At 42.2% G+C, this 26,671-nt stretch overlaps 1 pseudogene; it reads right to left on the minus strand.

Moving 5' to 3' along the window:
* The window catches only part of LOC138607279 (neurocan core protein-like), a 70,106-nt pseudogene extending 50,670 nt beyond the window's left edge, over positions 1-19,436 (minus strand).
* Positions 19,437-26,671: the final 7,235 nt, after the last annotated feature.

A 26,671-nucleotide genomic window follows, 5' to 3' on the forward strand; every position in this document is an offset into this window, starting at 1 on the left:
CCCTCCACGTTATTTGGATACGGCTGTGAATAATGCATGCAGACTAAAGCTTGGATTTTCATTAATACCTCGTGGGATGGTATTGGCTTTCAGGTAGCACAGCAGTGAGTATTTATATTAATAAAGCTGCTGATTGCTGGTCAGAAAAGCCTCTCACCTTTATTGAATCATTCCTCTGGCTGTCTGTGGGAGAGACTTCAGTCTTTGTATCCTTCCTCTTGAGCTGAAGCCAAGGATGTGTTATTTGTGGCGGCCATTAACAGAAAGTTGCTTCTTCAAGCCAAGGTTTTAGCACACAGCTCCTTTTGGCTTCTATCTGTACTTTTCCTTCTTTTCTCCAATGATTGCTCAGCTCTATTAGACTTTACAGAATGTCCATTGCCCTGCTAGTTATTTGTCCAGCAACCTTCCAGTTACAAATTAAAGTCAGTGATTTAAGGTTGATATCAGGGTGCTTTCTTGAAGACATAAGCTGAAAGGGTGAATGCTGACCTTTTCTATCCTTGCATGTGTTGTACTGCACTGCAGCACTCATGAGGGTAATTCACTCCACTGTGGATGTTACCCGTCTGACAGGGCCTCCAGGTTCTTCAGCACAAACACACTCTAACTAACAATGGGCCCCTGCATTTGTCAGGCCTTTTCCGACTCCCCAGAACATTTGTCCTTATTTCTTAACAAAGCTTTCTAAAACTTGATACTTCAAATTGCCCTGCAGAGGAAGATATTATAGCAGACTCAAGCAAAAAGTAGAGAGGTTGGAAAATAGAGAAAGAAGCATGACATTAATCCTATATTTACAAGGGACAGTTAAATGCACCACACCTCTATTTTAAATAGAGCTGTTTTAATTTAATCTAGATTCTGTTTACATTTCCAACTTAATTACATACTAAACACAGACACAAGTTAATGATGAGCTCATACCGTGAACAGTGGATGGAGGCTCGTCAGCAGATGTGCTGGAGGCTCATTCTCCTGGCTGAGTGCTGGTGTCACTTTGCCCTGTGATTTGGACTGCAGGCACTAATCGAACCAGTGGCATCACCTCTTTCTCCTGCTCAGACAGACCTTCCTCTGAACTCTGTAGTCCACTGGTAGGAGCCCTGAAGGAAAAACTACCACTCCTGTGCTCCATGATGGCATTCTTCATGGTGCCCTTGTTTCCACTGGGGTTTGGTTCACTCTGGTTTCTGCTGGATGCTTCTCCCTGTGTCTGGTTCTCTCTTGATATTTCCTCAAGCTCTGAAGGTCCCTCCTCTGTCTCCTCCACCCCCTCACCTCCTCTCCAATACCTAAAGGGCTTCATCAGAGTGTTAACAAACTCAGCCAACACACTGTTACTAGTCTGAGCCTGGGGAGTGGAAGAAGCTATGGAGGGTAATGTAGCGGTGTTAGATGATCCAACAAAGCCTCCATCTTCTTCTTCATGAGCAGAACCTCCATGACTCCCTGAGTCAGAGAGGCCCAAAGCGTTGCTTCTCTTTGGGCCATCAGATTCCTCCTGGCTGGGCTGGCTGCTTCTTACTGGCTTTAAGTGGACGACTACGTGCTCAGGTAGAAGTCTTGGAGAAAGGGGCTCTGTGCTGGGCTTCAGTGACTGAGGAGAGGGTCTCTGCTGCTGGGTTGGTGGTCTGGTACAAAGTCTGAGTATCTGCAGCCTGGACCCCCGCTGGCTGGTCGGCTGCAACACATGAAAGCAACATTTTACCAGGGGAACAGCTTTGTTTTTCATGTGACTTGTTTTATCTGCTGCTGCATGACACAGCACTGAACCTCACTTTACCTCCCTCCTTCTATTGAAGTGAACTAATCTTAACATTCAAACGTTCAGCGCTTGCTGCTCTGTGGAGAATTTAATCACGTGGGCCTAATTTTTTTTACAACAAAACCCCATCAATTTTAAATGAACAAACTTCTAATATTATTTTGATTAACTATTTAACAAAACATATTACAATTTTTCATTGTCTTTCAGCTATCTGAATGCTTTATTTGTTTTAAATATTAACGTCAGTGTGCAATAAAGCTGATGAAGAGGTTCATCTATCAGCTCTGTGTGTTGATAAATGCACTGCTGCTCTACTCTCATGCTGTTAGCTTTAAATGATTTGATTAAACGACAGAGGCTAGCTCCATGGTATGACTCGGATACTAAACTGAAGCAAATGTCACGTAAATTTGAAAGAATTTGGCGATCCACCCAAACAGAAGAATGTCGTTTACTCTGGCAAAATAGTCTTAATAAATACAGGAAGGCCCTACGGCATGCTCGAGGTGTCTACTACTCCTCCCTTACAGAAGAAAATAAAAACAATCCCAGGTACGTTTTCAGCACTGTAGCCAGGCTGACAGAGAGTCAGAGCTCCATTAAGCCATGTATTCCTATAGGCCTCAGCAGTGATGACTCCATGAGCTTCTTTAATGACAAAATCCTAAAGATTAGAGTCAAAATTTGTAACCTCCTGCCGTTAACTGGTGCAGATGTATCTTTGGAAACTGTTCAAAAACCTGATGTTTACCTTGACTGTTTTTCTCCAATTGACCTTCCTGAGCTAAATTCTCTGATATTTTCGTCTAAACCAGTGGTTCTCAAACTTTTGCTGTCATGCCCCCCTTTGGAGAAAGAAAAATTTCCAGGCCCCCCACCCCAACAAAATTGTCACAAATGGGTCAAGTTTAACTTTTATCAATTTCCTGTGCAAAAAAAACCAAACTATTTCAATTGCTCCATCAGACTTTTTCAAATCGAAATATAATAAAATGTGCAATAACTTTTTCAGAACAATAACAATAAAGTTCAATTAGTGCTAAGAAAAACAACAAACAGATTTTTGCTGCAGCTGCTAGACTTTTCATACATGTAACACAGACAGGTCTCTCTTCATCTCCTACCATATTCGCTGTGAATCCAAGAGCAAGATAAGCGTCGTCATATTTTCTTGACTTCTTGGATTTTGGCGGTTAATCAGCATTTACGTCGGCCGATGTTGTCTTGTTGGTATCTGACGCGTCAGCTGTTTTTCGTTTCACCCCTGTAATATACTTGTCCATTGGCAATGCTAGACTTTTTCTGTGTGTGTGTGTCTGAATGTAAAATCTGTCATGGAAATCACCAGGGCAACGAGTTTGTGTACTGTTCCACCCGAAAATGAGTCCGGGTTGTCCGACGTCAAAACATATTTCCGCCTGCTACATTTTCCAAACGAAAACAAAACAAAACAAATGAGCGGTGATGCCGCCGTGCCCCCCAGGGGGGGGCGCGCCCCACAGTTTGAGAATCACTGGTAACCATCAACCTGTCTTTTAGTCCCGATTCTAACCAAGCTGCTTAAGGAAGTCTTTCCCTCAATTCGCACTTCTTTACTAGATATGATCAATATGTCTTGACAGAGGACTTCTCTCTGTACTCGTCCTGTTAGATCTTAGTGCCGCTTTCGACACGATAGACCATCACATCCTGTTACAGAGACTAGAATATTTAATTGGCAGGATCTGCATTAAGTTGGTTTAAATCTTATTTATCAGATCGATCTCAGTTTGTCAATGTTCATGATGTGTCCTCTATGCACACCAAAGTCAGTCATGGAGTTCAACAAGGTTCTGTGCTTAGACTGATTTTTTTTACCTTATATATGCTTCCTCTTGGTAATATCATGAGGAAACACTCCTTTAATTTTCATTGTTACGCAGATGATACTCAATTATACTTATCAATGAAGCCAGACGAAACCAATCAGCTATCTAAACTAGAAGCATGCCTTAAGGACATAAAGATCTGGATGACTAGAAAGTTTCTGCTACCTAATTCAGACAAAACTGAAGTTACTGTGCTCGGCCCCAAACACCTTAGAGATTCTTTCTCTAATCATATAACTGCCTTAGATGGCATCAGCCTGGCATTCAGCACTAATGTTAGGAATCTGGGAGTTCTATTTGATCAGGATATGTCCTTCATCTCCCACATAAAACAAATATCAAGGACAGCCTTCTCTCATCTTCGCAACATAGCAAAAATCAGACACATCTTGTCTAAAAACGATGCAGAAAAAGTCCATGCATTCGTTACTTCCAGGCTGGATTATTGTTACACGTTACTATCAGGCTGCCCTAATAAGTCACTTAAAACTCTTCAGCGGGTACAAAATGCTGCAGCACGTGTGCTGACAAGAACTAGGAAGAGAGATCACATCTCTCCTGTATTAGCCTCTCTGCACTGGCTCCCTGTAAAATCTAGAACAGAATTTAAAATCCTTCTTCTTATTTACAAAGCTCTTAATGGTCAGGCACCATCATATCTTAAAGAGCACATTACCAGTGCCACATTACCCCTCTAGAACATTGCGCTCCCAGGATGCAGGCCTGCTTGTGGTACCTAAAGTCTAAGAGTAGTGTTGGAGGTAGAGCCTTCAATTACCAGGACCCCCTCCTCTGGAACAATCTACCAGTCAAGGTCCGGGAGGCAGACAACCTCTCTTCTTTTAAAAGTAGACGTAAAACTTTCCTCTTTGATAAAGTTTATAGTTAGGGCTGGCTCAGGCTTGGACTAGCTCATAGTTATGCTGCTATAGATTTAGACTGCCGGGGAGGTTCTGACACACTGAGCTCCTCTCTCTCTCTCTGTCTCTGTGTGTGTGTGTGTGTGTGTGTGTGTGTCTCTCTCTCTTTCCCTCTGTCTGTCTGTCTCTCTTCCTCTCTCTCTCTTTGTCTCTCTTATCTCTCGTATCTTCTGGTCCCATTAACATTACTAACCATATATCTTCCATGGAATTCTCCCTTGTCTTGTAGGTTCCTGGGGATCATTGCTGCAGACCACCTGCTGCTGTGGACCTGCTCGACTGCAACAACTTCTAACATTAGTCTTTTTATCATTACTCTGCTTCTCGCGCTAATTTATTTTTTGCTAATTTTCACACTAGTGTACCACTATTATTGGCATTGTAACCATAAGTATTTATTACTTGTTGTTGTTGTTGTAACAAGAACATATGTTGTTGTTGCTCTCTTTGCCTGTCTCTATCCTGCATCTCCTTCTATCCCATTTTCGGCCCATCCAGTCGAGGCAGACGGCTGTTCAACATGAGTCTGGTTCTGCTCAAGGTTTCTGCCTGTTAAAAGGAAGTTTTTCCTTGCCAATGTGCCGAATGTTACTAAGTGCTACTCATGGTGATTCATGTTGGGCCTCTCTTTAAATAATATAACAAAGAGTCGGTCTAGACCTGCTCTTATTGTAAAGTGTCTCGAGATAACTTTGGTTATGATTTGGCGCCATACAAATGAAATTTGATTTGATTTGATTTGATTTAATGATGCAGATCTTTTGTTTCAATAACACATTTTTAAGCTGATAATGTGAAAGATGAAAAGTCACTTTCTTCCTTTCTGTGGAAATATAATTGTCAAATGTCAGTTACAATCAATAGAAGCCAGAAAAAGAAGTGTTACATTTTGAAATACGCAATATAAAATAAGATAATGTGGTGTACAATCAATTCCGCCCGATCACTACACACAACATACAAGCCCTTAAATCCACACAAGGGGGACACAAATGTCACACAATCTCTCTGCAACTACCTCATGTGTGACACAAACATGTCGTGCTAATTAATAACCAGAATGGAAGAATTGAAAGAAGTCTCCAGACCCCTCTGTTGTTGCCATGGTAATTACCACAATGATGGTGCATGACGTTAGTCAGTACCTGTGTAGCAGTAGGCGTCGAACAGGGTGGTGGTGTCGGGGAAGCCAGTTCGGTCGGGGTGGTTGTAGATGGTCCACACCACGGGCTTCTGCCTTCTTCCTCTCTGAGCTAACAGAGTATTAAATCCTGGTCACAGTGTTCCTGCGTGCTGCACACCCACAGCTAAGTGGACCCATGCAGGACTAAACCCACATTTATGGCTGAAGCTCCCGACTCCTACCTTGGAGCTGCTTAGCAAAGCAGTAGACATCAAACCTACTGACCTACTGCCGTAGGTACGGACTCCAGGTGAGTCCTATCGATCGGCATAGCAACCGGGCCGAGGCGACTGGATGGGATACCTGCAGAGAAAGTCCAGAGAGAGGGATAGAGAGAGAGAGAGAGGGAGAAGAAGTCAGAATCAGGAATTCTTTCAGTTTCTCAGTTTGCCTGTGGGGCTGAGAACACAACAATCTATATACTCTCCTACTGAGCAATTATTCCAATGACAGCATTGATTCCAGCAGCACCAGGGCACAGGCAGAGAGGCTGACTAAAAGATTACACTGGGCAAACAGGGACTTATTCAGTACAGTAAGAGACACACACAAATAAAGGCACAAACACCGAATCAAACATACATGCAAAAGACCCACATGCCCGCACATGACCATAAACCAACATTGTTTTTCTTAAACAGCAGCTTGTTTCTATCAGAGCAGAACAAGAAAACTAAGTCTTGTAAGTCTTTGGCCTCAGCCCCTTTATTTCTGCTCGTGGCTGATGAAGCGATGGCTGATGTCTGTATTTTTTCCAAGGTATTAATTGGACTCTTTCCTCCTGGCTCATGTGCAGTCGGAGCTTTCTGGATCTGGACCAATTAGAGTCGATCTGCTGCTGGAGCGACTTTGATATTAAAATGTAGATATGAAGAACACTGCTGAGAGACAAGCTCTGACTGGCTGAAACACAGACAGCAGCCTGACAGACAGCTCAGAGGGCAGCAGTAGTTAACTGCCATTCCAGTGTGCAAACAAACAATTAGGTCCAATTATTTTACACAGTTCTGTGTTCATAAAAACACCAAGAAGATCAAAATGACTTTCATGCTGTCATATTCATACTTCTACAGAATGCATCAAGTTTACTGCTGCACAATTTAGTGATCAGTGATTGTATTGGCCGATACTGCCTCTAGCACTCTGTGATTGGTGATCATCCCCAAACATTCAAACAGAGTAACCTTTTGTTTGCAGAGTGTAAATCCTCACCGTACAGTCTGGTCAGACAGCCAGCCAGCATCACAGTTGTCATATCCATCAGCAAAGGTCGCCTGCAGCTGCTCTGGGGTTGCGATGACTGCTGAGTTCTCCACACACACCCTCTTGGCGTCAGTGAAGGACAGGGCGTAGCGGTCATGAGGGGCCCGGTAGTGAAACACCACACCTGGAACACAGAGAAGCAGCGTGTGATAGCAAGTAGAGAGGACACTACAGAAACTAGTTGCAATAATGACCTCCATCGTCACAGAATTATGTATGACCTGCAACCTTTAACCATTAAAACATGAGCATGTACACGCTCACAGATACATGAACACAAAGCCCTCTAGACATCCCATCATGTTCTGACGTTGTTCCATCTGTGCAGGAGGAACAACAGCGTTCAGGTTCAGCACCCTGCGTACGTGAGTCTCATCTGCATCAGGCGCTCGGCTTATCATTAGACAGAAGAGATGTTGCCCATTGTTGTTGTTATTTTCCATTTTATTGTACACTGTAACATGCAATATACACACAATGACATCATGCTGCTGCTGCTGCACACATGATGGAAAGACAACAGAACAGAATGATCTACATAACATCAGCACTCCAGAATCTGGGTGAGAAAAGCATCATTTTGCCATTAAGATTGTAGCTCAGTCAAAATTTGAAAGCTAGCAATCCAGGATAAAACTGCTTTGGTAAAAACTATGTTAAGCAGAGCTGCTGAAAACAACTAGAATACATTCTTCAGCAGGCCGAGTGCTGATACACGATCAATAGTTCTCACATAAAGTAACGTTAGGCAGCCATATCTGAGCACAGACAATGGCTGACACACAAAATCAATTGCTATGTTCTCTAATTGGTGAGATAGGCCACTGACTCGTCAATATGTGCAAAGACAAAACAAATGGAGACAAAACGAGGGGAGAGAGAGACAAAGGCAGCAGGGGAGAAAAGAAGAAAAAGATGGCAAGAATAGGACGTCTTACAGGAGCTTAGGCACACACAAATGAGTCCATGTGAGGAGCGTGGCGGATTAATAGGATATTGATATAGCTGAGCAGTATCAATACCTGTTCATTAACACGTTAAGCACTCAGTGGAATTAATTGGCAGTCATGCTACATGGCAGACCACAGCTGTCTTTACACTAAGACTAAGCCCTGCAGATGGCTACTCCTCACCAGCTGCGTAATTGGTTTCTCTCTTCATGGCCTGTTAATTGAATGGACAAGAGGGGGAGGACGCAGGGTCTCCTATGTAATCTGACAGGGGTGTTGCTTACTAATTGTTTGCTAGCACTTATTCACATCTCAGTCTTATGCAGGCAATGTAATGGTAACTACTGTAGCGTGCTGTGTATCTGAGTAAAGATAAAGGCTTTGTAGGCTTTTAGAGCTGCTGTTAGCACCACCAGCATTGATTTGTGAAAACAGCAGCCGTGTGCAGTGGCTAGTGAATAGTGTGATTCCCAGTGGTCATTACAATATTACCTTTTAAAATTAGTGGGTGGCCTGGAAAGAATTTGATGAAAGCTCTAGAGATAAAAGTAATTATGGTTCTACTGCAGTGAGCTTCCTCCAGGTAGTCTGATAATTCCACAAATATGGGTTTCCTGGATACAGATCGGGTGATGCAATAATGGTTTATTTAGTTGAGCCACAAAAGCCTTAGTCTGACATATAAACCGACTCTTTAATATTGGTAGCAGACCTTGGAGAAGGGAGGGCTGCCGTACACAAGCGAAGATTGGAAAGTTGATATGATCTCCAGATTCTTATCTTCAAAACATTCCTAATAAAGCAGAACATTAAGGGGGGAATTCACTAAAGGATTGCACGGCTAAAACCTGTGCAAATGACACAAAAAGAATCCGAGTCATTATGCAAACATTCAGGGCAAATTTGGCCCCTTTGTATGTAAATGAACCTCGTGGCAAAAAGCACTTAATTCACAAACAGCACTGCTAACAGCGCCGTACAGTTAGAGTGACAATATTACCGTCTGCAAAGAGCTGGTGGTAACTGCAGCGCATTATTATTAGGGCTGTCACAAGTTTCCAGTGAACATGACGACAATTCCACCTTTTGTGAGATCATAAAATGTATTTGTGTCTAAAAACAATCTGTTAATAATATATTGTCATTATTATTATAATCGGGAGAGTAATCAGTCCGAGGCTGTGTGAGGCTCAACCTCGGCACACGGGCACACTTTGTCCACATGTGTGGAGACGGCCTGGAGCCGTTATGCATGACGGGGATTATTATCTGCACGAGCTGCTGTTGCACACTCATTTACAAAATGAAGCTGCATTACAGACAGCGACACTAACACCTGTCAAGTCTGGACTCTACAATAAACTGTTGAAAGAGCTGCCCCCTCCTGTCCCTGCTCATCATCGATCTGTAGATGGACTTGAGATCCCTCAGTGTGCGCTCAACTACTGTATGAGAATGCAGCACCGCACAGCAGAGAGCGGAGGTGCAGACAGGTTCTCTCCACAATCAGACGCAAAACAAGAGTAAAATGCACAGATCTGCGAAACTTTATGGCCGTGTTTGCGCTTGAATATCATCAGTGCAATTTGCTTTGTGAATCGGACATTGAGACGGAGCAGATAGCGAGTGCAAATGATTCCCAATTGATGGTGCTTTCAGCAGCCGCAATTAATTAATCGTGAATTCTCCCCCAAATGTTTTATAAGACCATACAGTGGGGTTTGTTGAAGCATGACATTTCACACCATAATTATATGACATCAACTCAAAAAGCAGTTTTATTCACCTGCGACCTCCAGAGGAACCGTGTCCTGCTCGACAGTGGGACAGACCAGAGTCACTGGAGCGAAGCCCTGACAGAGCGAGACTGGCATTGTAATGGTTCTCATTGTAACCAGGCAGCGTCACACGACCCTGGAAGGCCTTCTTCACCTGTCAGAGGAGGAAGGGGAATGGTGAATATATGACAGGAAAACAACTAAAACACCAGTGAGAGGTTCATCAACTTTTCATCTTCTATTTTACCTTGACCACGTTGTCTTTGGCCACCAGGACCGACTGTTCCTTCTGCAGGCCATCGGAGCCTCTCTGGCCCCAAACCTTGGTCCACTTGATCCTGGGGGGGTCGTGGGATGAACTGGAACTGGGGTGGAGGGTGAAGAGGCAGGGGAGGAGAATGGTTTTGGACAGCTCCTCACTGATGGTCTGATGGGTCACCTTCCGCATATTCACCACAGTGTCTGCGATGGTTACACCTAATGAGAGGAGAGGAGAGAGAATCAGTGTTGTCTCCTAAATGAGGCCACAGGACATTATTTCTCATTACATAGGAAAAATGTTAGTTCATTGCTTCTTGCAGAAGAAAACATGATTTGCTTCCAGGATCTTTAGTTCCATCAGATCATCCTGATAGTGGAGTAAAAGGGAAAGAACAGAAGCTCATTGTGTCTCTCTGATTATTGGTCATTGATCCAACAAACCATTACTGTGCTACCTGAACAGTGGGAGGCGGGGCCAGACTGTGGAGGGAAGATATCAAAAGTCCTTTTATAAGCTGTTCGTCAAACCTGGATATGCCTGATGGGATCGATATCAACCACCTCTGTGCAGACTGAAGAACCATCACCACCAAAGAGACACAAATATTACTTTCATCATAACAATCAGATCGATCTCAGTTTGTTAATGTTCATGATGTGTCCTCTATGCACACCAATGTTAGTCATGGAGTTCCACAAGGTTCTGTGCTCGGACCGATTCTTTTTACCTTATATATGCTTCCTCTTGGTAATATCATGAGGAAACACTCCATTAATTTTCATTGTTATGCAGATAATACTCAATTATACTTATCTATGAAGCCAAACGAAACCAATCAGCTATCTAAACTAGAAGCATGCCTAAAGGACATAAAGATCTGGATGACTAGAAACTTTCTGCTACTTAATTCAGACAAAACTGAAGTTATTGTGCTCGGCCCAAAACACCTTAGAGATTCTTTCTCTAATGATATAGCTGCCCTAGATGGCATCAGCCTGGCATCCAGCACTACTGTTAGGAATCTGGGAGTTCTATTTGATCAGGATATGTCCTTCATCTCCCACATAAAACAAATATCAACGACAGCCTTCTTTCATCTTCGCAACATAGCAAAAATCAGACACATCTTGTCTCAAAACGATGCAGAAAAACTAGTCCATGCATTCGTTACTTCCAGGTTGGATTATTGTAACTCAGTACTATCAGGCTGCCCTACTAAGTCACTAAAAACTCTGCAGCTGGTACAAAATGCTGCAGCACGTGTGCTGACAAGAACTAGGAAGAGAGATCACATCTCTCCTGTATTAGCCTCTCTGCACTGGCTTCCTGTAAAATCTAGAATAGAATTTAAAATCCTTCTTCTTACTTACAAAGCTCTTAATGGTCAGGCACCATCATATCTTAAAGAGCTCATAGTGCCATATTACCCCTCTAGAACATTGCGCTCCCAGGATGCAGGCCTGCTTGTGGTACCTAAAGACTATAGGAGTAGTGTTGAAGGTAGAGCCTTCAATTACCAGGCCCCCCTCCTCTGGAACAATCTACCAGTCAAGGTCTGGGAGGCAGACACCCTCTCTTCTTTTAAGAGTAGACTTAAAACTGTCCTCTTTGGTAAAGTTTATAGTTAGGGCTGGCTCAGGCTTGGACTAGCCCATAGTTACGCTGCTATAGGTTTAGACTGCCGGGGGGATCTGACACAACAAGCTTCTCTCTCTCTCTGTCTCATTCTCTCTCTCTCTCTCTCTCTCTGTGTTTCTCTCTCTCTCTCTCTCTCTCTCTCTGTGTTTCTCTGTCTCTCTCCCTCTCTGTCCCTCTCTCTCTCTCTCTCTCTCTGACTCTCTCTCTCTCTCTATCTCTCTCTCCCTCTCTCCCTCTCTCTCTCTGTCATATTAATGCAGCTCATTAACTCTGTATCTTCTGGTCCCATTAATATTACTAACCACATATCTTCCTGGGAGTTCTTGTGCTCCCTTGTCTTGAAGGTTCCTGGAGATCGTTGCTGCAGACCACCTGCTGCTGTGGACCTGCTCGACTGCAACAACTACTAACATCAGCCTTCCCAATAGTATCATTATTGTTGCTGCTAATGCTAATAGTAGACCTGTTGACTTCAACTTTTACAATTACGATTACCTCAGCCTTTATCATTACTCTGCTTCTCTCGCTAATTTATTTATTTATTTATTTTGCTATCTTCACCCTAGTCTACCACTATTATTGGCATTGTAACCATAAGTATGTGTCTGTTGTTGTTCATGTAACAAGGACATATGTTGTTGTTGCTCTCTTTGCCTGTCTCTATCCTGCATCTCCTTCTATCCCATTTTCGGCCCATCCAGTCGAGGCAGATGGCTGTTCAACATGAGTCTGGTTCTGCTCGAGGTTTCTGCCTGTTAAAAGGAAGTTTTTCCTTGCCAATGTGCCGAATATTGATAAGTGCTACTCATGGTGGATTCATGTTGGGCCTCTCTTTAAATAACATAACAAAGTGTCTCGAGATAACTCTGGTTATGATTTGGCGCTATACAAATAAAATTTGATTGATTGATTGATTGATAACAGCTGATGACAGAGAGAAAGGGTATAATAATGAGACATTTAGAGTGTGGTGCATCAGAACATCAGAGTTTTACGGTGATATAGTCATATATATTACATTATCATTGTCCTCTAATCCTATGTCACCTTGCCTAAAAAGGTGGCTCATTTACAGTGGAGAAGGAAATGTGAAATCCACTCTACGTCATACATCCATCCATCCATCAATTATCTATAACGCTTATCCTGTTCAGGGTCGCGGGCTGGAGCCTATCCCAGCTGCCATTGGGCGAAGGGCGGGGTACACCCTGGACTGGTCGCCAGTCAATCACAGGGCCGACACATAGAGACAGACAACCTTTCGTACTCACGCCCACACCTATGGGCAATTTTAGAGTCACCAATTAACCTTACAAGCATGTCTTTGGACTGTTGGAGGAAACCCCGGAGGGAACCCACGCATGCACGAGGAGAACATGCAAACTCCGCACAGAAAGGCCCTTGCCCAAACCGGGGTTTGAACCTGTGACATTCTAGCTGTGAGGCAACAGTGCTAACCACTGCACCACCGCCCATACAGTTCTTTGAAATTTGGAAAAAATAAATCAATAAAGATATCCCCTATTAGGATGAAATGTTTTTACATCAGTGATCATCTAACTTTCATCCAATGTTGTCAGGTAAGAATTGCACTGCTCCCAATAACCTAACACCTGAAACATATTCAATCCAATCAGTCTTAGCTGTTATATTAGTACAGGTTTCCAGTCTAACACACTAAACTAAGATGGTGACCATGGTAACCTTACCTGTTAAACATCTGTATGTTAGCATTTTCATTGTAAAACTGCTATGACTCAGCTCAAAGCACCACTGTGCCTTAATGCAGACAGCACAAAGCTGACGGCACCTATAATCTACTAGGATGTTCCTTCAAAACACATACTGTCTCCTACAGTGCCTGTCAGAAACTACATGAATAGAATTTGATCAGGAGAAAAAGTTATGTCAGAGGAAATCTAATATGAAGATGTTAAGAATGAGTGCAGCAAGAGAAGGCAAAAATAAGAAAGAACCAGAAGATGAACTGCATAGGTTTTAGGAACAGGCGATTTGTTTGAACAGTGGGGTAAATGATCCAGTTTTTATTTTAATCAGGGACAGTTTTCAATGTACACTTTCTGTGTCTTATCTATCTAACTATCTGACTATCTTCTTCACTCATGTTTGATTGACTTACTTGATTGACTACAGAGGCCGCCTCACCTGTCTGTAATTAGATGGCAGAGATGTGGAACAATGTTTTTCCCAGCGGTCACAGACACACCGCTGTGCAAGCTGCTCGAACACTCTGTCCCTCTGTCTGCTCTGTCATTTTCTCCTCCTCTCCTGTCACTCTCTTTTTGTCCTCTTCCTCCCCTGCAGTACGACCACCTGCTAGCTTTAAGATTAAAAACTTCAGTTCCTCTGCTCAACTACTGTTCATCTTATTTTTATTTTATCTTTGTTCTTTAAGAAGGACTTTTCATCAGTTCAGTTTCATCATATTTGCTGATTTTTCAGATAGTGGATGTAGTGAAGAGGGCTTTCTTTGTGCATGTGTGTGTGTGTGTGTGCATGTGTGTGTGTGTGTGTGTGTGTGTGTGTGTGTGTGTGTGTGTGTGTCCTGGAATGCTCACAGAGGTGAAACAGGTCATCTCTATTGAAGCACACACCATCACATTTTTGCCTCCCTGCAGATGCATAAACAGACATAAATATTCACTTCTCTGCTTCTCCCAGTGACATCGCCTTAGACCAGCACTACTTGTCTGACTCCATCACCAGCTGATGCTCTGCACGGCAGCATCAAACAGGATTTGTGCTCTGAGAAGGCCTCTCGTTTTGCACTCGAGAGCAGTTCAGCCTCTTGAGTGAGGTGACCTGTGAAACAAAATGCATGAGTCGTTCAGAGGCAGAGGGAGAAGAGGAGACGAGAGGGGAGGTGAGAAATAAACAAGCAAAGCAGTGCAGTAACCAGCAGTGATAACCCTGCAAGACCAGTGTTTCTGATCAGTTTGTTGTTGTTTATTAAATAAATGTAATAAATATTAATATAAATTTGGGTAAAAACATGTCTGTCCTGGGGGAGAGTGAAAATGAGAAAACTGAGGTTTAATTTAGCAGCTAGTTGGTTTAGCTTCGTACAGATACATACAATGAGTATCGGTTGATTCTAAGTACACTTAGATAGGATCGCACAGTGCATTATATGACCTGGCTCATTTCACAGAAGGAAATCCTTCTGAGCTTATGTTATTGGCTGCTTGGCTAGAGGCTCCTCCCGACTAATGACGGACAAAGAAACACTGATTTATTCTTATTTAGTTTAATTATCTTAATATTAATGTACGCTCATATTAACACTAATATTTTGCTAGCTAGTTTTGTCTTATGTTAGACTATCTGTCATGAGCTATACTAGTTTAGTTATGGTATAGTATTTGGATATCATTTCCTGTTTTACCTTGTCAGTTTGTCTGTTGTTGTCATGTATTCTTATTGTTTAGATTTGTGTTTGGTGTATTCCATGTTCTGGTCACAATTTAGTCTTCAGTATTTCACTTGTGTCTCTTTGGTTGGATCATCTATTTTCATTTTTACTTTGTCACCTTGTCTCTTGTGATATCCACTTCCTGCCTTTGTGTTTCCTACTTGTTTGATTATGTGCCCTGCCCTGATTGTTTTCACCTGCTCTTGATTGTCTCACCTGTGTCTGATTAGCCTCACCTGTGTCTGATTAGCCTCACCTAAGTTTATTTAGTCTTTGTGCTCCCCTGTCTCGTTGCTGGTTCATTGTTGTGTTACCTGTGTATTGTGTCATCCTGTCCTGTGATACCATCATCTTTTGTGGATTTTCCCTGTGGCTCCCTGTTGCTCCTGTGTGTTTCCGGTTTTTCCTTTGGATTATTCTTTTACCTGGACTGTAAGACTTTTTGTTCTAACATTTGGTTTTCTGTTTTGTCTTTTGTTGGATTATAGATTTTGCATTTTTGCATTAGTTAATTAAACTCTTTACCATTGTCTGCACCTGGGTCCTTTTCCTTTTTGTTTAAAACTTATACCATGACACTATCTCGCATCGCACTTTTCTCAAATCTCCTGAAGCCTAGTCATGCTAAGCTAAGTTTATAAGCTGTTTGCTTTAGCATCATATTTACCTTTCAAAACAAAAGTGTTCAATATAGTAATATTCTCCATAAATCTAATATTTTTAATGTTCTAGACTGTTGCAATCTGTTAAAAATGTTATTTTCTTTCCCTGTATTTCAGTTTACCGGGCCAGCACAGTATTGTTCTCTTTGAATTTGTTTCACTTCATAGCAGCAGCAGTAATGCACTTTCTCTCACACCAACAGAGGAAAAAATATGACAGTACAGAAAAATAGGAGCAGATTTGCCAACAGGAGAGGGAAATGAAAAAGGTAGCAGGTAGTGTTTGTGTAACGGGGAAACTGGAGTGATGTGATGTGGAAAAGCTGCCAAGAGGAGATGATGGAAAAGTGGAGATGCACTTTTTTGATTCAGCAGGATGTGTGTACAGACTGACACAGTGACACACTCATGTCCTCTCTCTGTTGCTCTCTCACACACACTCACTCAAAGAACACATCCTTTTTGAGAGTCACTCATCTTTGTTTACCGCACACTCACAGATGTGACCCTCCGGTTGAAACACACTAACACACACACATGGAGAGTTAAGTTGATCACAAGACAAGACACCTTGCAGAGAGTGTGATTGAAACAAAACCAAGCAAATGTATTCGTCAGCTAAGAGGCATCAATAAACCTTAACCTGTTTGTCAGTCTCTCTCCAGGTTCCTCCTGGTTAAACACCATCTGTGGAACATTATGCTCCTTATGTTGCCAAAAGCAAGACAGAGGCACAAATGAAGCCAACCAACCTTTACAATCACAATCTCATTCACATCCTCTCTCCTCTTTCACTCTTTCTGACCATTTTATTCAGACTAATGTTTATCTTTGTTTTTCAGCTGCTGCTGCAATTTGTAAAGACTAAATCAAATGAAATCAAGTGCAGGAATCCTCCTGAAAAGACTGAATTACATTGAAAGGGGAAACAAGTACCTCTACCTCTGTGGTAATGAATGTGTTGGCACGTATTGCCATGGTTATATAAAATCTGCATTTAGATGGAAATGTTATCACAAGCATGTCCCCAGAGAGACTGTCTTTTGTTTGGATATCTGTGTTTAATTTGCTCTTTGTCTCTCTTTTCTAAACAAGGCTCACCTGGCTGCTGGTGATAAAGAGGAGGGGAAACATTGAATCTGAATGTCAACACAAAGCAAGAACAGTGCAGAAAAAAAGAGTTCAGTAAAAGTCCTCCACTGTAAAACACTGGAGAGTTTAGTCCAAGCCAGTATGATAGGACTGAATGTTAACAGGCGACCTTTTATTGACCTCCTCTGTCTGTGTCTGTCTGCGTGTTGAGAAGGGCAAAGTGTGAGAGGACTCCTCCTCCACCTCCTCCTGGAAGTTTCAACAGCTTGCAGACATTTTCTTGTTTTCTTTCTGCTGGTTCACAGTGGCATCCACGTGATCATCAAATTGTTAAACACAGTGGGAGAGGCTTTATGTGGCTGCCACAGAGCTGCAGACAGACACGGGGGGCGGTGATGGCATTCTCACTGTAATAGGAAGACAATTGCAGACATTATTTCTATTTCTCGCCTTCTCTTTCGCTTTCTTTCTGCCTTTGTCTTCAATTTGTCCACATCAAAGCCGTCAGCCTGCCACTCTGCTGCTGGGACTGATCGAGTGCATCCTCTCCTGTCATCACCCGACACTGCTGCTGCCTGCGTATCAGCTGATTAAGTGTATGTTTGTGTTTGTGAGTGTAGAAATGTGTTTCTGTCATTACTCCTGCAGATGAGCTGTCCGACAGAGGCCTGGCAGCATTAGTTGATCGCTGTGTTAAAGAATGACAGCTGGTCCAACACAAACAACTGGACTTCAGTCGGGTCAACTCAGCTTGCTTTTTTATTTCTTAAAGTTGAACACTGCCATTCCTTTACTTCACTCCCAATCTCCACCTTTACACTTCTCTCTTATCATGCCTCAAACTCTTTGTGAGCCAGACTGTGTTAGAAGCATTAAAAAAAGTAAGTAAAATAGATGTTCTTACAAAAGCTAAATGTCAAGTCCCTCTCCACAATGTGGATAACTTGCTGACACATAATGAGGATGAAGATCCAGCTTTTTAAGCCAATCAGAAGAAATGTTAATGAGCTTTGAAAATATAAATCTGAAATAAATGTATTCAGGGATTTCACAAAATATCAAAATGGTTTCATGTCTTAGAAAAAGCTGAGAGGATGAGTGTGAGCTTTGGAGATGTCAGATTTGTTTTTTCTCCTTACATCTCATATTTCTGCCTCTTTTCGGAAGTGCTGTTGGGATTATCAGCAGATGGAAGGAGAGGAATAAATGGGCTATTAAGCTGTGACAGTTAAGTTTTAAAAGCCCCTCACGTGTGTTTTGGTGTTAAACCTTTTACTTCTAAAACTTAATAGCATGAAATATTCAAGAACCTGAAGATTGTTCTTAAGCCTTAATTTAGCATGCATCTCCCAATAAAGTTATATTACAGGTGTTGAGAAAGTTTTGAGCTCTTAAAACAGATTACTGAAAGTTCATTTATTTTCCACAAATACAGTACTTTAAAGGCATAACAACAAGGATTTTCCTAGAAAAATAAAATATAGAGTCTTACAAATATAATATATTATAAATCAGCACTTATGGGCCTCTATACATGTGTGTTGGTGAGTGTGTGTGTAAGACCCTTTCCTCTGCATCTATTCTGTTGTTTTGCTTTGCATTGGATGTTTTCAGGAGGGGCGCTGTTGTGGTTCTCTGAGCCAATCACAGCGTAAAGGTGAGTGTGGGTGTGGTTCAAATTAGCAACTGGGCCCCATTCAGACCAGCGAACACAGTGAACCTGTGCTGGACAGGTAGGTGCCTCAAACCGGGTAGGACAAGCGAACCAGCGGTTAGAATGCTAGTGCAAAGCTAACCGTCAGTTAGCATGCTAGCGCAAAGCTAATCGTCAGTTAGCATGCTAGCGCAAAGGTTACCGTGAAGCTGTCTGTGTTGGGGTTGGCGTGTTCTCGCACGAGAGAGTGAGAGTGAGCTTCTGGTGACGAAGAGCCCAGAAGGAGGGTCCCAGTTTGAATGTGTTGCTGACAAAATGCAGGACAAAACCTACTTATTATACCTTTAAATTCATTCTTATAAGATAATATATCATGTTTTCTTCTTGTCTGTCTGAAATGTTCTTTCATAAAGATCTTTAGGCGAGAGGACAAAACAGGGTGATTGCAGTCTCCCATGTGGTGCTATAGGTTCTGCTTATCTCTGATTGGAAGGATACACCTGTTAACCTTTATCACACATTACTCTGCCGCTCATCCAGCCCCTCTGCTTCCCTACTCGCTCTACAACCAGGTCTTTAAGCGGATGTTTTCACAAGTGTAATTGCACTGAGGACATCATTTATTGCATTCTTTGCATTGAACCTGGTAGGTGAAAGGAGGTCGATCCAAACTCAGTGTTCACCTATAGAGGGGATCAACACTGTGATATGCAGGAGGGCTGCACAAGTTGTCTGTCAAACACACAGTTGAGAAGTTTAGTAATGTTCTACTTTAATTATGAGACTGATTGTTCAAAGGTTTGCGTATGAACATGATTATGAGCAGTGATGTTCTGTCTACACTGTAGGTCAGATGACGGGGACGGCCTACAGCGTAATGAGGACTCACCACAGCCCACAGTGTGAAGCAGAAGGAGGGCCAGCAGGGGCTGCAGTCCACACACAGGCAGTCCGCCCTGCATCCTGCTGCACCTGCAGACACAGAGGAAGAGAGAGAGAGAGGGAATGTGAGCACACAATGGAAGCTGAGATCAACACATCGTCCTTGTGAGGCTCGTCTGACACACACTGCATGCTTGGTTGGTTCACCAGGTGCAATTCCCTGCCCTGTTGTGGGGCCACAGAAACCCTGACTGTAAATAATGAATATGGCATCTCTGCAGACTTAGCAGGCCGAACAGACCTGAGGGCAGAGAGGAGCTGTTGGGGGAGGAGATTAGGTAATGGGGGTGGGGGTGGCGTGGATTAGGCGGCTGGTAGAGGAGATGCTGGACACAGATAGCTGGTGTCAGTTACAGCAGCGGCGGTTGCTTTGACTAAATCTCAGAGATACAGCCAAGGACAAAAACAGTGACCTCTTATCAAATACCTCCGCTGGGCCACGGCTGAATAGAAGCTGATATAACCGTGTCTCCGTGTAGATTCACATTGTTTTTTACAGATACACCCTAAAAACTGCACAAATTGTTTCGTCCTTGAATAATTAAAAATGTACTACTACATAATAGCATAATTCAGTCCTATGTTTCTTCTGCATCTTACTTTAATATCTTTGGTAGGACTGCACTTGAATACAGAGCTGCTATTACCATAATGGAGCATTTAGGTGTACATTTATTTTAGGGAACACTTTCTGATTAAACAAGGTGCTCATTGCCTCATAGTGCATCACTTCAATGAAGCGAGAAATACATAAGTGTGGTTGCAATGAGGGTGAGAAATTACCCCTTTTGATGTGATTCTCTTCAGAGGAGTCTTCACTCTCCAGACCCACATTATTTCACTTGCTGATGTGAGTTTTGATTTAAAAGAGAGTTTTCTACTCTCTTAAAAGCACTTCATAACAGCTAGAAAGAGTTACCAGACCATTCAAGGATCACAGCTGCCATGTAAGGGTAAGATTCCTTAGCAGACTCAGTCCCACTTACAAGTCCCGGTGTCCTGTATGAAAATCCTGTGTTTATAAGATCCATGTTGCCTCTGACCCTGCCCCTCATTGCTCTTCAGTCAATCAGTTGTTTGCAACTCACTGCTAGTTGCCACTACATTCTGCATCCAGGCCCAGAAGTGAAATACTCTTAAATTAATAAGCCATATCCTCCCTCGTCTAAGAGCTTGGTAACTTACTCACAGCCTCACTCTCTTTTTCTCTCTCCAGTTCATCAATAGAAACAACTCAAATGTTCCTCCAGTGTTATATTTACTGTTACCATGATATTACACTACTTCCTTTTATTTCTCCACCCATCATCTCTCCAGCTCACCCACTCTGCTATTGATTACTGCCTCTATTATTTCCCACTATCTTTGAAGTCTTTCCATTTGACTTTCAGACATTTACTGCTGTGAATAAGACAACATTCCAAGACTATGACAGTAGTTATAGTTTTCTTTTGTGTGTCTCTATTGTATGTAACCAAAAGCAGCTCAGGGACAGGCAACATGCCGCGAGTCCTTTCAAAAGATGAGCTCACCTGAGTCAGACCTCACATTAGCCACCCAAAGAGTCTAACACATCACAGCCTGTTATTATTCCAAGGCGTCAAATTCCAATGGCTTTTCATGGCCGTCTCATACAGATGCACAAAATATGCTTCAACATCTGCATGACACTCATCAAGCTTTGATCTTACTGATCTCATCTAGAATGTGTTCATCTAGAATGTTCATCCGCTGCTCTCAGCTGTGGAGATAGGACGAAGAAGCCATATTAAGATTCAGCTCTTTTAAGTGTAACGTGACTATTCATTTCAACAAGGCTGGTCTAGTGTACACCAAGCATTTTCAATGACAGTAACTAACTATTAAGATACAAACCCTAGTGTAGCGCTGTCCTCGTTATTATCAATTGTCCCATCAGGAGAATGCAAATACAAGCAGGGAAGAGGCAGGAGGAGAGACAGCTGGAGCTGCAGAGAGTGAGGTGAGGAGAGCGAACAGTGAAAACGTAGCCAAAATGTTAATGAATGATTATTTGAAAATCCTGTCATACTCCCCAACCTTGTTGCTTTCACTACGTTCAGGAGGAGGACAGCACAGCGGGAGAGTCAAGTGGGACGGGCCCAAGTGAGATGCAGGAAATGGAAATATGACAGAAATAGTTGAGGCTTCAGGCCCGCTTTAGTTTAAAAAAGTATGATCTCAGTTAATAGGCTGAGTTGATAACCTGTCTGTCTGTCTGTCTGTCTGTCTGTCTGTCTGTCTGTCGGTGACGTATTCTAGATATCTCCAGACATAAATTTTGGTTGACATTGAACCGTTTATATGCACCTTTGCTTACCATGCTGGCGCTACTTAAGCTTTGTGTAGTTGTTATGAGGGGAAGGAGAGGCATGAGAAATTATTGTCCAACATACCAACAAAATTTGCAAGAAGATTGTTACAGCAAAAGGTGGAAACACAACCAACTTGTTTCACCACTTGAAGCAAAAGCACAACATCCAGTATGACCAGGCCATAAAGGCACGCAATGAGGAGACAGCAGCTAGTGATGTGCGTCCCAAGAACAACCAAATGACGCAGCAGAGAATAGCTGAAACGTTCGAAAATGAGGGCTCTAAGCGACTGATTAAGGGCCCGATCAGACAGGGCGCATTTCAGCAGCTGGGGGCAGCTTTTTTGTCATTGTTTTCAAAAAGAGGGACGCTTTTTGCGCACTGCTTTTGCGTTGCAAAGCGCCTCGCATTTTTCCGCTCTGTGCGCCTCGTGTTTTTGAGGAAACGCTCCATGCACCTTGAGTTGAAAAAACTTCAACTCAAAGCAGAAAAGCGCCCGACGTCATGGCCATTTTTTTCTTATTGTCCAATCGGATGAATGGAAAGGCGGGCCTTCTGTGTGGATGACGACATCCGGTTGATTTCCATGGAAACATCAAACATGGAAGAGAGATTAGTGGTAGCTGTTGCGGGATACCCAGAGCTTTATGATTTTACTAATCCAAACTACCATGATGTCAACAAGAAACAACTGGCCTGGAGGCAAATAAGCGTTGCTCTTGAAATTTCGGGTAAGTTGTTTTGATTAATTTCAACTGTAGGCTACAAATAGTTCACTTTAACGTAGTGTAACGTTACAGTTTGTGGTATGTGTTGTGGTTTGTCTTGTGCGACCGTTAGCTCACTTTCAACGTCGTTCTCTGCAAACGGCAAGAGATATCAAAACAAACTGAGTCTCAACTACTTTGTTATGTTAAGGGTTAATGATAGAGAGCTGACTAGCTGTTAGCTGACATCCTTTTTCACCCTGTGTTAAGAGGAGGAATGCAGGAAGAAATGGAAATATTTGAAGGAAAGGAAGGCAGAGAAGGAGAAAAGGAGTGGGGTAGAAGGAGGCATTCAGAAGAGGTGGAAATTTATGGCAATTATTTCATTTCTGGAGCCACACGTGAAGGAGAGGCCAACAACTTCTAACTATGCATTTAACACAGGCAGACAGGACTGTACTGCTGAGTCTCTTCTTCTCCCCATGGTGTCGCAAGTTGAGGTAGGTGGAGCAAGGGACCTGTCAATGTAGGGCGATATAGTCAAAGTGAATGGGCAGTTTTCGTAGCATAATTTTGCAATCTTTGATAGGGTAAACACAGGGTTAAATTGATGAAATAAATGATGGTCCCATTCCATTTAGGTGTGTCACAGCTATTCCAGTGAGACATGATGCACGATATCAGGGCCCTGACACTAAATTGAATGGCACTTTAAATAAAGTTATTAATTATACCGGTGTGTGCCCTGCGACTACATGTAAAAATGACCACAGTCTAATTTTTTTATGAGCTTGATCCCTGCAGCAAAATGCTTGCCACCAAGAAAAAGAGCTGAAGTGAAAGTACAATTTATGCAGATCCTAATTGAAGCAGAGTTTGGCAATGATGACTAATGAAAAACTATACAAAATCATCAAACTCTGCTTCAATTAGGACTTTAGTTTTTGTCTCTCATGTCATTTTCTCTCTCCCTGTCTCTCTCTCTCGCAAGCATGCACACACTATACTATAACAGGCACATAGATGATTGTAAATAGTCCTTTAAATTATTAATACTTTTAAATGTTCTTGAATATAACCAAATTGTAAATACTAGCCTAGTTTCACACTTTTTAATCTTTTACTGAAATTATTTATTTGAATTCTTTTTTGTACAATTATTGAAATCATAGCACAAACCTCAGCACAAACTTGTCACAGAATCTCCCACAGAGCGGTTGTCAGAACCAGAAAAGGCCATTACACAGGTCTTGGCTGCTGAAAGATCAACCAGACACCTGGTGCTAACATGGCAAGATCTTGATTCTGTGAGCAAGGCTCTAGGTCCTCTCCTTGAATTCACAGATGCATTCTCTGCAGAAGACTATGTCACCATCTCATCTGTGAAGCCTGTTGGTGTCTGTGTCTGTCCGAAAAACATGACAAGCCCACAATGCCTAGAGCATGATGGCCACTAAGGAGATTAGTTGAGGATGAAGATTGTAGTGATCCTGACACATACTACTGCGCAAAACAGCTCTTCAGATCCAAGCTTTGGGATCCAATGATTTCAATGATGATGAAGAGGTCTGAGGAGGTTTCGTAACCTGGACACCACAGTAAATGCCAGCCTGGAGAATCTCATTGTGAAAACAAGCGAGAAGGAAAACTGCGCCGAGGACCTTGTGCCTAAACATTATGCAGGTGACTGTGACCTACGTCAGTTGAAACTTCAACTGAGCACGTTGCCCACCATGATCAATATCAACCCAAACAGAAGCAATACCGAGGTGGTGAAAATGGCAATTGCTAAAATACAAAATCTAAGGACTGCCAGGAGGCTTTTCAGCGAGGTCAGGACACTGCTGAAAATACTGTTGGTCTTGCCAAGCTCATCAGCCTCAGTTGAGAGGAGCTTCTCAAAACTTAGAAGACTGAAGACATGAGAAGCACAATGTCACAAATGAGACTGAATGGTCTACTTGTCCTGCATACTCAGCAGGACGAAACAGACAATTTGGGCCGTTATGCCATTGCTCAACAATTTGCTGCAAGGACTGCAAAGCGCCAAAACATGTTTGGAGAGTTGAAGAAATAAATTGGAAGGAAATGAGGTTGCATCCCTACATGCTTCAAACTGAAGTGATGAATGTGCTGAACAAACGTTTAAACAAAGGATTTTAACACTAACACTGTGCAGATATTATATGAATTTAACTGTTCATACTTTAACACATTGTATAACTGTTGCCATGATGTGTATATGAATGCAGAAGTTGTTGAAGGCGTCAAAGTTGTCTTGAGTTACAGATGATTTTTCTAGTCATAAACACATTCATGTTTGTATGTGCATGGTCAACATTGTTTGTGCATGTTTATGCTAATTTTGTTTTTGTGCTTCCTCCATCAATCCAATCATTTATTCACTGTTATGAAAATAAAGTGATCATTATTATGGTTATTCTCTCTTTTTTTCATACAGGGTAAATGAGAGGAAGTTTACTCTAAGGGGTGGTTTCACAGTAAGGTCTGGCCCTCAAGTAAAATGGCCCTTTAGGTCTTGAGGAGCAAAAGTAACCTTTTGAGTTGTGCATTAAAAATCCATGATTTGAGATAATGTGGGTTCAAATGATATGCTTTTGAAGTTATGACTATTTATTCCTGTTACAACATAACAAATACACCAGCTAGTAGTGCTATTGAGAATAGCAATAGAACGTGTGCACAAAATAAATATAATATATAATTTCAAATATGAGTATGAGTGTGCCATTCTTCTAATAATCATTTGGTGTCCTGATCCACCCGATTATAGTAAAGCTCTTAATGCATTCTTGGATTTCATAGACCCTCAATCTAACTAATCTAGAATAGAGCAGGTGGCTGATACTTGACTTAATCTAAGAGGTTAGGTGGGGTATAAATGCAGGGAATTTGTTTTACATTACTTTTTTTTTTTTACCTGTGTCACATTCTGCCACAACATGGATTTTGCAATACCGTCATTAGCAGGATATATACATGGTTTTAGTACACATGTTTTGGTTTTTAGTGCACACACGAGAGATATACTTCCCCTAAAACCCATGCCCTACGTAACACCCACAGGTTGCATACAAACCACTTTACGACAACTATTATAGGTTATGGTTAAAGGTATAATAAGTAGGGTTTTCCCTTGCATTTTGTCAACAACACATTCAAACTGGGCCCCACCTCCTGGGCTCTTCGTCACCAGATGCTCACTCTCACTCTCTCATGTGAGAACATGCTCACCCCGCCGAGCTAACACCCACAGCATCATGGTTAACTTTGCGCTAGCATGCTAACCACCGGTTACCTTTGCGCTAGCATGCTAACCTCCGGTTGTCCTACCCTACGCTGTGATTGGCGCAGGGAACCACAACATTATAATATATTATGTTATATCTGTAAAAGTCTATATTTTATTTTTTTCTATATTTTATTTTTGTAGGAAAATTATTATATCTTTAAGATGGTAAATGGTAAATGGACTGTTCTTATATTGTGCTTTTCTAGTCTTTGCGACCACTCAAAGCTACTTTTACACTACATATCACATTCACCCATTCATACACCCATTCATACACTTATGGCAGAGGCAGCTACGCAAAGTGCCCAACTTAGGAGCTATTTGGGGTACAGTGTCTTGCCCAAAGAAACTTCGACATGTAGCCTGAGGGAGCTGGGGATCGAACCTCCAACCTTCCGATTGAAAGACGACCGACTCTACAACTGAGCCACAGCCACCCCTTAAGGAAGGCTGTTATCCATAATGCTGTTATCCTTAAAGTTGACGGCTGAGGCACACTTCATGATCAAGTGGCAGGTAGCCTACATGCAGTATACCTACACAAAACAGGGCACACTCAGGCAGTAATATTTTCCTTGTAGCTCTAGAGGCTGATAAAGACGCAGGTTATGAAGGAGAACTTGCAGCAGCTTGACATTATAATGAAGTCTGCAGTATCAAGGAAATTGAATAGGTAATGTACAAAATACCTATGGGAATGTAAATGAAACTGTGAGCTTAGAGTGTTAATGACATGTGCAGATGCACACTCAGACTCACACGTGCATGCATGCACATGGTATAAGCTCCTTAGTGCATACATCTGCATACACCTCAATTTAAGACACACTTGAATGCTTCTTGTAGATGTGTACAGAGCTTTTATTTTAAATGATTTTGCTTCTATTTTGTATGTAATTACA

Source organism: Semicossyphus pulcher, unplaced genomic scaffold (assembly GCF_022749685.1).
Source record: "Semicossyphus pulcher isolate SPU_LCO1_2020_fin unplaced genomic scaffold, fSemPul1.0.p SCAF_4, whole genome shotgun sequence".
NCBI classification, from domain to species: Eukaryota; Metazoa; Chordata; class Actinopteri; order Labriformes; family Labridae; genus Semicossyphus; species Semicossyphus pulcher.